The 12,097-nt window shown below is 45.3% G+C and overlaps 1 protein-coding gene across 3 annotated transcripts in view; it reads left to right on the top strand.

Moving 5' to 3' along the window:
- Window positions 1–3,304: 3,304 nt before the first annotated feature.
- Pi4kb (phosphatidylinositol 4-kinase beta) overlaps window positions 3,305–12,097 on the top strand; it is a 32,447-nt gene continuing 23,654 nt past the window's right edge. For 2 of the 3 annotated variants that reach the window (XM_021158581.2, XM_021158580.2), the window contains exon 1: window positions 3,305–3,690. The gene's annotated coding sequence lies outside the window, so the exon portion shown is untranslated. The remainder of the gene's footprint in view (window positions 3,691–12,097) is intronic. The other variant, XM_029474924.1, reaches the window with a different exon arrangement.

The raw sequence follows: 12,097 nt of genomic DNA on the forward strand, positions 1-12,097 counted from the left end.
CACTTGGGAGGCAGAGGCAGGCGGATTTCTGAGTTCGAGGCCAGCCTGGTCTACAGAGTGAGTTCCAGGACAGCCAGGGCTACACAGAGAAACCCTCTCTCGAAAAACCAAAAAATTTAAATGTATTCACTTTTAAAAAGTACACTTTACCAAATAAGACATCAGTGAAATAATCACATTGTTTTACAACTTCGTAAATCTTCCTTATGTCCCACTAAATTCTCATATCTGCTCTGAACTCAGGCTGACTGCTGTATCAACATATGTGAATTTTTTTCCCTGTGGTATAAAAACTTTGGATACTTAGAATGCAAAGGTAAATCTTTCCCTTCCTATAGGGTGGCAGTTCTCAACCTGGGGGTCTTGACCCCTTTGGCAAACCTCTGTCTCCAAAAATACTTACACTGCGACTCATTACAGTAGCAGAATTAGTTATGAAGTAACAACGAAATAATTTTATGGTTGGAGTTACCACAACATGAGGAACTATATTAAAGGGTCAAAGCATTAGGAAGGTTGAGGACCACTTCCTTAGGAGCTAGTCTAGAAAAAAATTAGGCCTCTAATCCTAGCTACTTGGGAGGCTGAGACAGGGTTGCAGTTTGAGAACCTGCCTGGGCAACTTACTGAAAACCTAGATCACAAAAGGGAGCAGGGCTGGGATAGGGCCCAGTGGAATAGCACTTGCTCAGCATGCATAAGGCTCTAGATTCAATCATGAACACAGCAGAAACAAATGACAATGTCAAAATACAGGCAGAAACAAAGCTGCGATGTATGTAGTAATGAGTAAACCAAACACCCAGACTCTCCAGATAAAAGCAGGAAGACAGAGCCACAAATGCAAAGACATTTACAACTGAGCTCACAGGATTTCTCTGTGTAGCCCTGGCTGTCCTGGACTCATTCTGTAGACCAGGCTGGCCTCGAACTCAGAAATCCTCCTGCCTCTGCCTCCCAAGTGCTGGGATTAAAGGTGTGCACCACCACCGCCAGAAATTTTGAAGTAGACTTTTTACTTACCTATGATTTAATTCTATGTTGGTATGTAAATGAGGGAATGGCCTCATGTGATTAAGAATTACCATTGGCTGGGCTCTGGTGGCGCATGCCTTTAATCCCAACACTTGGGAGGCAGAGACAGTGGAATCTCTGAGTTTGAGGCCAGCCTGGTCTACATAGTGAGTTCCAGGACAGCCAGGGCAATGTAGAGAGAGATCTTGTCTCCAAATAAACAAAGCCTACTTTTGCAGCGCCATGGAATCCCAGGTCTTGGAGGAACCTGTAACATTTTAAACTCTAGGCTACCGCAAGGCCACCACCTCTTGATACAGCTGGTTGGAAGCTAGCCAAGAACTGTGGGTCCTGTCAAGTGAAATGGGGATCGCCTAGCCGAGACCACAGGGACAGAGTGAAACTCTCTTTGGCACCCTGTCGCTCTTCTTTGCTTATCTTCCATCACCACCACCCCCCACCCCAGCCTAGTTTATCTGTTTGCCCTGTCCTGATGATCTAAAAGATTCCCATTTCTATTATTCAGCACACATTGTCTTCTTCCCTCTCAGAATGTTCTTTCCCTTTTATCCCACTGGATACTAGGTTCTGCCTTGCATTATTCACAAGAAGTCTTCCACTGTCCACCATATACTATGCAACCAGGCCTTCTGTGCAGATTTAACAAAGGTCTGCCCCTTGCCTCCAGCAAACAAGAACTCCATTTGTTCTACTTCTGTGCCTGCTGCAGATTTTATGCAGGCATTTCAAGCTATAGCTTCAAAATAAATAAAAAAATAAAAATCTCAATCTTACCTCTATGAATGTTTTTCTGTCGTGTGTGTATGTATCTGGTACCCACAGAGGTCAGAAGATGGCATTGGACCCCCTGGGAGTGAACCGGGCTCCTCTGCAAGAGCAACAGTTCTAAACCACTGAGCCAAATTCTCAGCCCTGTCTTCAGCTTTAGCTTTTTTTCTGCCTCCCAGTTAAATACGGAAGCAGGGGCATGGTTCACTCATCATTTGTCTGTTTCAATAACAGACATGTAGTACTGTAACCCATACTTTCTTGATTTTCCCAACCCCCCAAACCTTAGAAAATGTTATTACATCAGATACTACTGTTGTTAATGTAGTACTATAATAATATTGTCAATATTATTATACAGAAGCTATGGGTTAGTCCAGCTTGGGGGCATGTGGATATATTCCCACATGCTCCACAGGCCAGTGGCTTGAGCCAAGGAATATCACAAGCAGCCTGGGAAAAATAACTGTCTCTAAAAAGGGAAAGGGGATGGGAAGGAAGCTAGAGAAGAAAGGGGGAAAAAAAGGAAACAAAGATCTCAAATCAGCTTATAAGTGCAATGAAGATGTCACCCAAGAGCTAGGCTCAACCAGCTTCCTGTAGAATATTAAGAACCTACCCACCCGGCAGTGGTGGCGCACGTCTTTAGGCCTAGCACTTGGGAAGCAGAGGCCGACAGATTTCTAAGTTCAAGGCCAGCTTGTTCTACACAGTGAGTTCCAGGACAGCCAGGACTACACAGAGAAACCCTGTCTTGAAAAAAAAAACAAACCTACCCTTACAAGGGGCCTAAGATACTAAGAAAAGTCTCAGGAAAAGCGTTGGGACAGTGATTGTGGGGGATCTATGAGGCCTGTCTCACATGATTTTGTAGCCTTTGGAAAAGGAATAAGTCCAAACTTTTGTCATTTCACTCACCTTTCCTAACCTGGCTTGTCCAGCCTCTTTTAAGGCCTTAGCAGCTGGGGTGACCTTGGAAGCAGCACCTTGTCCCAGAGTGATGGTGCGAAACAGTGAAAGATTGAGGCGGTTGGGCTGGGCCATTCCTGAAGCTATAGGGGCAAACTCATGGCATCATCCTTAAAGATGAGTAGGAAGAGGGAAATGAAGGTGATTGTACTCCTTTCTTCGTCCCTTCTCTTTCTTGTCTGTTTTCTGGACCTCCTGCATGGGTCCCACCGGCTGACTTACGAAAGGAATCCCGTAGGATAGGAGAGGGAGAAAAAAGCCACTGGTGGCAGTTACGGTAACTCAGTGGTTTACGCAAATGAATAGTTTATATATAACTTGCATGTTCATACACTTTTGGAAGTACATAAAATATCGGTACCTCCACGTCCCTCCACTGATCCTACCCACGCTACTTCCCTCTCGGCTTCCTTAGTAAGGCTGATCTTTTAGGTCCGCCCTCAAACACAGGGCCCGCCTTCCCTCGTAAGCCCCTCCTCCCTGCCCCCACCCCCTCCCCGCTCCTTCCCTAGCTTCCAAAAGCTCTTCCCCGCCCCCTTTTCCTTTCTGAACAGGCGTGAGTCGGGCAGCTCACTGGACTCAGATTACTATGGCATCGGTAGTGTCCTGACACCGGGAAGCAGGAAAGCAATCCCCCGGAAGAAAGGCTCGGGCCCAGGGGACTCTTACATCGGAACCCGCCAAGGAATTGTTATTTTGTCCTGCTAGTGGGGTCCGGTCCAACTTGAGGTAGCGTGAAGGCCCCTTCAGGCGGCGCCGCGGGCAGCCCCGCAGCCGGGGCCTGGTGCAGCCGCCGCGGCCGCTGTCAGGGAAGCGCAGGCGGCCAATGGAACCCGGGAGCGGCCGCTGCTGCTGAGGCGGCGGTGTCGGCAGTCCGACCCCGACCGCCTGCACCCCCTCCGCGAGGGTCCCCCGGAGGTAAGCGGTTCCTCCCCCGTGAGTCGCCTTTGCCTGTGTGTGTGTGGGGGGGTCCTTCTGCCACCCTGTCCCGCCCAGCCTACCGCGACCTGGGTTCGGCTACAAAACTGCCCCCCTGGTGGCAGCTGCACCCCGAGGTCCTTCACCCTTTGCTCTCGGGCCCGGGGTAGTCTTCTCTGCTTTCTGGCTTCCTCTTCAGTTTAGCCCCTCCCTCTGCCCCGTGGATTCCACCTCCCCACCAGCAGGACACACACTTCGTACCTCTGTTGCCTCTGTTCCGTAACTATCTTCCTAAGTCGTGAACCTTTTCCACATTTGACCCCTTCTACATCATCATCCATGTTTGCCTTCCTCGCCGTTTGTGTTTCTGCTCACAAGCCTTTTCTATGGACTCCGCCTTTATCCCTTTTCCTATTTTGCCCCACTCTTCCGAGTCTGTGCAATCTCAGCACGGAGTTCTCATTTCTCTCAGCTACAGATTGTATCCCTCTCTTCTGCTTCCAATTCCATGACCTCACCATAACCCACTCCCCCAGCTCCTGACTTCCAAGAATTGCCTATTCCCTTCTTCTTAAAGGATCTCAGACTACTGTCATCATACCCAGATACCATCCACTTTGACCTTAGTCCTCAACCCCTCTCTAGGGTGCCTGATGATACCTGAGGCTGTCTTTGGCTTCTCTTTCCCCTTTCTCAATCTCCAGCCCTCTGGAGGGCTTCCCGTAGGAGAAAGCTCTGCCATGAACACCCCTACGGATAGTGATTTCCAACTTTTGACACCTCTCTCCAGGATTCAGCTGATGTTTGTCTCCCTCGGCTCTGTTTTCCCTGTGGTCTTTAAGTATTCTCTATCATGTCCTTTATCTCCACATATGATTTCAGATCAGCTAAAGCTTGAACTAAGAAGATGTGAGAGGATGGGGAGCCACAGTTGTCTCAAGCTTTTCTGGACAGATGTGTTTCTGAAGGATGAAGCAACTTTTAAAGAAGTCTTTATCAATCAGATTACATTTTGTTGAGTGTTTAAGAGCAACCACTAAGAAAGATGCTCAGAAACTGAGCATGGAAACTGAATGAAGTTGTGAGAAATTTTGCTTTAGATTATTTTGGGATTTCTGTTAGATCACAGAATCTCCTACTCCTGTCTAGACCTAAGGGGAACCATTACTTTCCTGACTGAAGCTTAGTGGACTATTGTTGGTTTGTTTCATAAGTATTTGGACCTAAGGTGAAGTTGTGTTTGTGTGTGTGTGTGCCTGGGGTTGGGGCTGATTGGGAAAAGGAACATATATAAGACAGTGTAAAGAGATGTATACTCAGAGTCAGGGCCCCTTGGTTCAGCTTGTAACTTCCTCACTTGAACTCTAGGATGGTCTTTTGAGAAAATGGCCCATTCTGCAAGCACCAGTGCTGTAATAGGCTAATAACAGGATGCCTGTTGGGGAAGAATTGTACTTTTTTAATTTATAAAACACTACAGGCTGTCAGGTGAGAGGTATTTATTGCTAGTGGCTTTGCCATCTTGAGAATTCTCTTTTATTTTGATATTTTGATCTCTCTGGTCTCTGGCCATGAGTACAAAGTCAGTTTGAAATACAAGCTCTTGCTTGGCCTGCTGCTTCTCAACTCTTTCTTTCTTCCACTACATTAAGTTGTTGACCATCTGTGCCCTTTTTTTCTGTACCTGACCCATAACTCCACATTCTGTGGTCAGAAAGTGTGTTTGTAGAAAGGTCTTTATAAAAGAACCTTGATAGCCAGGCGGTGGTGGCGCACACCTTAATCCTAGCACTTGGGAGGCAGAGGCAGGCGGATTTCTGAGTTTGAGGCCAGCCTGGTCTACAGAGTGAGTTCCAAGAAAGCCAAAAATATACAGAGAAAAAAAAAAAAAAAAAAAAAAAAAAAAAAAAAAATTGTCTTCCACATCTTTCTTGGCCTGAGATAATAAAGAAGGCACTGGTGCTCCATCTTCCAACTCTACGTCTGGTCAGGTTTGAAAATATACTATCTTGTTCCACTTCTCCTTACCCTGAAATTACTTGGAGTGCAGTCTACTAATGATCCCCACTTATGGGAGAAGCCCCCTGGTTTTCCTTGCTTCTCATCTGGGTCCACACTGTATGGGAACATGTTTGCTGAACACTCATATAGCAAGTGGAGCTGCTTTGGTTTGGGTAAGAGCTTTAGAAGGATCCTTTCAGTAATTGGCATGGGAAAAGAGAAGGCCTAGTCTAAGCACATTGGGACTCAAATAAGGACGAGTTCAGAAAAAGGTGAGCAATGCAGGTTGCTGTCTTTACCATTTGTCAGACTATCATGGGCTCCTGGAGCAGGCTTGGGCTGTCTGGTTGGAATCTGCTTATACCTGTTGCATGGCCTTGCACAGAGTTCTCAGCTTGGTCAATATTGACCTAACTGCTGTAAGACCACTGCCCTTCCCCCAATGCTGTGGTTGAGAATGCCCTCTTCCCTGATGCCACCATCCTTTGAGACCTTGAACAAACATACTTGGTTCCTGGTGGGGCTTGAGCTTGCTAGACTGCTCAATCCAGAGTTTCTACAGGATAAAATGGAGATGTCATTCTTCCTTTACTATTAAGTTAAAAGGGGGAAAATGAGTCCTTGAAGCTTTGTGCTATACCTTCAAATATGGAAAGGAACTTGTTTTTTTTAAGAAAAAAATGTATTTCGTGTGCATGGCTGTTTGCCTGCCATGCACCCCATATGTGCCTGTTGTTTGCAGAGACCAGAAAAAGATGTCTGTTCCTCTGGATCTGGGGTTAAAGATGGTTGTAAGCCACATGTGAGCTGGGAATTGAACCCAGGTCCTCCAGAAGAGCAGGCAGTGGTCATAATCATTGAACCATCTCCAGCCCCAGTAAGGAACTTCGTAGCAGCAGAACAAGCAGCCTAGGATGATAGAGTCCCTTTTGAAGAATGGCATATCTTTAAAAACTACTGTTAAAGGAGTGCACACACTTGGCAACATTCAGTAGTGTTATAGGGATTTATGATCAAACTCACAGTCCCTTTCCCTTCACCTGTGTTCACACCCTGCAGATCAGAGCTCACCACTTAATTATCTCAGTTTAAGCTTCTGTCTAAAGCTTATTTCCATAGCTTCACTTCAGTGCTTGTGACTGTTTCTTGACCCTTTGTGGAAGAGGGTTTGATTGTAGAAGATTCATACTTGTTTAGGTAATTATGACATTATTTTGTTTTTCAACCTGACACTTACGTAGCTTAGGCTAATGAACCTGAGCCTTTCTTTTTATTAATTTGGAGTAGGGTTTGCTGGGATTGAACCCAGAGTGGTGCTCGTGTTAGGTAAATCACCCACTGCTGCACTCGGCCCTCAGTATACTACCCCTGGCCCTCTTTCCCATGAGCTTTTGCTGATTTTCCTTTACTACCCACCTCATACAGTAAGATATTGGCTCCTTTATCTTGTTTCCACTTCTGATCCATTTCAAAGGATCCTTGAAAGGAAGGGAAATTGAGGTGACCTGGCTGTTTGTAAGAAGAACAGTAGATCAGATGATCCTTAAAAGCTAGTCTATGAAAATTTGGGAGCTTTTTAGGCCACCAGGATTGGTATGGAGCGGTTCATATTTATCATGCAAGGAAAAAGACTGAAGAAGCAATAGGAGCAATAATAGTAATTGGGTAAGGGTATTAATTTGGGTCTCGGTACCATCTTTCCTGAGAGGCCGGTCCAGTAAGCCTTTTCATAAAGACCCTTTTCATTAAATTCTGTGCAAGCAGAGATTTTTTGGTTTTTGTTTTTTTGTTTTTCCACTCCTCTCGCAAACAGAAGTTTTAAGGTGTTCTGAAGCAGAGAGCCTGGTTAAGAGGTAGTATTCCCTGCAAAGACCTCTGTAGACATAACTGATCAGGCCCATAAAACACATTGTGGCCACTTTCTCTTCCTCTTCAGAAGCAGTTCTGTACTAGTGTAACCTGGATCCACCCTGATACTTAGACTTTCTCTATTGTATTAGTTATTTTTCTCATTGCTATCACATAACACCTGTCAAAAGCAACTTAAGGAGAATTGACTTGGCTCCCAGTTTGAGGTTATAGTCCAGCACAGTGGGTAAAGCATAGTGTTTTGCGTGTGAGGCAGCTGGTTGTATCTGCAGTGAAAACAGAGAGGGAGGCAGGAATGTTAGCGCGCTCACCTTGCTGCCTCCTCTTGATTAACTCTGGGGCCCTGACCTATGGAGTGGTGCCACCTATGGATCTTCCCACCTCAGTTAACCAAATCTAGAAAATTCCTCACAGACATGCACACAGGTTTGTTTCCATGGTAACTCTAAATCCCATGAAGTTGATTTAAGATTATTTCTCATGCCTTCCTCTCCCAGTTCTGTGGGGTCCAGCTGACAACATTTTAAGCTCTGATCTTTCCCCAGCCTCCATCTCAGGCTGCTAGGCTCAGACAGGAGGCCTCTTCTTTTTCCTTGCAGTCTATCTGAAGGAGAGTTAGTGCCTCAGCTGTGGATGCTACAGCTTGTAGGAGGAAGAGTGATAAATGAAAGACTTTGTTTTTTCTCCCTTTTTTATTTCTGCATTTTAATCCTTTTACTTCAAAATAGTATTCCATGGTTGGCTTTTATTTACTTAAAGATGAAGAAGTTGATGTTGAACACCATATTTGACTTAGATTTTGAAGTAACTCTTTAATTCTCTTACTGTGTGTATATGTCTCTGCCCATATGTGTTTATTTGTGTGCACATGCATGTGGAAGGCAGAAGACAAGTTCAGGTATTGTTCATCAGATGCTGACTAACAACTTAAAAAAAAAAAAAAAAAAAGCAGGGCAGTGGTGGCGCATACCTTTAATCCCAGCATTTGGGAGGAAGAGACAGGTGGATTTCTGAGTTCGAGGCCAGCCTGCTCTACAGAGTGAGTTCCAGGACACCCAGGGCTACACAGAGAAACCCTGTCTCGAAAAAAAAAAAAAAAAAAAAAAAAAGACAGGCGCTCCTTCCCTTGCAGCTGGCTAAGTAGGATAGCCTGGCTGGCTGATAAATGCTAGGGTTCTGCCTGTCTGTTCCCCAGCACTGAGATCGCAAGTGTGTGCTACCATGCCTCATGTTAGGCTTTTTTTGCCATGGGTTCTGGGGATCAGACTCAGATCCTTGAGCTTGTAGAGGTCTACTCAGTCCCTATTCTGTTGTCTCATTTGCCAATATGATCTGATCCTATCCTTCCTATAATCCTCTGTTACTGGCAGTCCCTGAGTCCCCAAGAACCAGGTGGTACCTAGTAGTAGAGATGCTTGTATAAAAGAGAAGTTGGGCTTATCTGCCCTACTTTGGGGGGGGGGGCGTTATTGTTAAATTTTTAAATTTTTTTTTTTTGGATTTTGGTTTTGGGTTTAATTTTGTTTTGACAATAGTTCCTCCTGCCTCTACTACCCAAGTGCTGACATTACAGGCACATACCACCATGCCTTGCTTTTTCTGAAATTTCATGTATCATTTGTTTGTGTGTGTGTCCATGTGCATGCTCACACAATAACACACATGCTACCCCATGCATGTGGAGGTGAGAAGATGACTTTGCTGACTTGGTTGATTCTCTCCTGCCTTATGGTCAAAGGATGGCACTCGGGCCACCAAGCTTGCACACACGGCAAGCGTTCCTACCCACTGAGCCTCCCTTACCTGCCCTATGCCCAGCTTTTCTGCACATGTTGATATCATCTGGTTTCTTGGACAGGTGAGAGGGTCTGTGCACTATAGAAGTACTCTGAATACTGTGATATGGGGTCCTTGCTGAGCCTTGGGAAATTGTCTTCTTTTGCCCGTGGGATATAAGGGTGATGGTGTCTTTACCTGTCTTCCTGGAGTCAATAATAAACACAATTTCAATTATTTGGAACAGGAAAAGTGAATTTCCTGGTGACAATCTAAGAACTCTTGTGTTTGAGAATGACAGAACTTCATTTCACTTGGAAGTTTTGGGGGTGGTTGGGTTTTTTTGTTTTTGTTTTTCGAAACAGGGTTTCTCAATGTAGCCCTGGCTGTCCTGGAACTCACTCTGTAGAGCAGGCTGGCCTCGAACTCAGAAATCCGCCTGCTTCTGCCTCCTGAGTGCTGGGATCAAAGGTGTGCGCCACCACTGCCTGGTTGGTTGGTTTTATTTTAATGGTGCTGGGGATCAAACACAGGGCTTTGTACACGTTAGGCAAGCAGTCCACTCGTAAGCTTATACTCTCACAATCCCTTTACAATGTATGTGTGTTTGTTTTTAGATGATGCCTGCAGCCTGGGCCTTGAACTTTCCTGTGTAGCTGAGGATGACTTTGTGCTCTGACCCTCCTGCCTCTTGACTCTCTGGGGTTACCGTTCTGCACCCGGTATCAGTCCCCCTTTATGGTTTTGAAAAGCAGACTTTTAGGAGCTTTGTAATTTAGAACTCTCTGGAAGAGAAACCATGAAAAGGAGGAGCTAAGCATATAGACACTGAGAAAGAGTTAGCTGAATGGGATTGGTTGAGGCCAGAAGGTCTAGAAGGTAGAAGTTCCAGTTGAAATAAAGATCATGAGGTGCCCTACAGAGGCACAGCAATGAGCGATTAAAGCTTCTTTGTTATTCCTGTGCAATCTACAGTCACAGTTACAGGCAGATGCACAAAGGCAGCCATCCTGGTTCTGCTGCTCAGAAGCACTGCCCGACTCTGGGAGAGTGTAGTGAAGGAACACCACCTTCTTACCTACTGATAGGAAGCACTTCATCAGGAAGTGCGGAGATACATTTCCTGCTTGACAGTTGGGAGGAAGATGAACTAAAGTGTCTCTTTTTGTTGGTATCTGAGAGTAGAAAAGTTTCTTTCTGCACCGCTTTGGTCCTGACTGCTGGAGTGGCAGGAAACTGGACTATGTGATACTGGTCAGATGAATGCCATGGAAGGATGGTGGGAGGAAGCAGGGCATCTGCAGCTGGAAGTGCAGCTTGGTAGAGTGCATGCCTAGCACACACGAAGCCTGGATTCAGTCCCTGTCACTGCATAAACAGGTAAATGTGCCTCTAACCCTAGGGATTGGGAAGTAAAGGCAGGAAGAAGTTCAGACGTTTAAGACCATTCCCTGCTGAATAGTGAGTTCAAGGCCAGCTGGAAATTCACAGAGACCCCTATCTTGGGGCAGGGGGATGAATAAAAATTCCTCAGAGTGACCAGAAAATCATATACTGAACACCCTTTTTCTACCCATCCAAAGTATAGATAGCCCGCCTCCCTAGGACAAAGGAAAATGTCACTAGCACTTAGAAATGACGTACTCTCCAGTTCTACAAAAGCCTCCCCTTCTTTGAAGTGTGCATTAGATGCTCTTTGCTTGTTTGGGACGAGGACTCTGAGTTTACTGATGGTTATGCCAGATTCTGAAGCCAGGATCACCAGATAAAATATTCTAGACTTATTTTCCCGATCTGGATCACTTTGAAATTCCCTCCTGCTTTTTGCTGATTGTCCTGATCTGGTTTGGTTACACTCTGAAGGCTACTCTTAGAGGCAGTGGCTTTTATCAGCAGCATTCTCTGACTATTACTACAAGTTCATCCAGAGTCCTGATTTCTTTTTGTCACCTTAGAACCGTTTCAGTTTCTAGAGCTTTTATGTGACAGTGACAGTGGGGAAAGCAGTTAGGGGTAGGGAAAGGTGGTCATAATTTTCTCAAGAGTTTAAAATGGCAATGGTTACTAATGCAGTTCACATCCCTTATAGAGCCAGAGGATATATGCACACGTGGCTTACTAACCTTTCATGGGGTTACAAGTCAGCTAGCATTGTTGAATACTAGAGTACTACTGTGTGCCAGAGCTGTGTTAAGTCCTTTAATCCACATCAGCTTGTTTTCTGTATAGCAGCAATGTAAAGTAAGGACTTTTCCCTCAGTTTGCAGCTGAGGAAGCCAAGAGAAAGATACATGGTGTGTTTACATTTGTGTGGCTTATAAGCGTAGAGCTTGGGTATGGTGTTAGGAAGCCAGATGTGAAGAAGAAGGGCAGCTTCTGCAAGGTTGATGACGGCTGGGTGACTGTTTTAGAGATGCTTTCTACTAAGCGAAGCCTACTATTGTACTTGCTGATCTTATTCCCTGGATTCTTTGAGTCTGAAAAGGAAAGTATCTATAACCAAAGCATAGAGTGGTAGCTGGTGCCTGAAATTCCAGTACTTGGAAGGCTGAGGCAGGAGAATTGCTACAAGTTTAAGAACAGCCCGGGCTATAGAGTAAGACTCAGAAGACAGTAACAGCTTTGATACTAAATTGGGGGAGAGGCAGAGGACTGGTGTGTGATACATGTTATGAATAAGGAGATACAGCTTAAATAAGAAAAGGAAAGTATCACCATGAGCATTTGAAGGTGACACAGGAGAGCAAGAAAAAAAGTATTT

This window comes from Mus caroli, chromosome 3 (assembly GCF_900094665.2).
Source record: "Mus caroli chromosome 3, CAROLI_EIJ_v1.1, whole genome shotgun sequence".
NCBI lineage: Eukaryota > Metazoa > Chordata > Mammalia > Rodentia > Muridae > Mus > Mus caroli.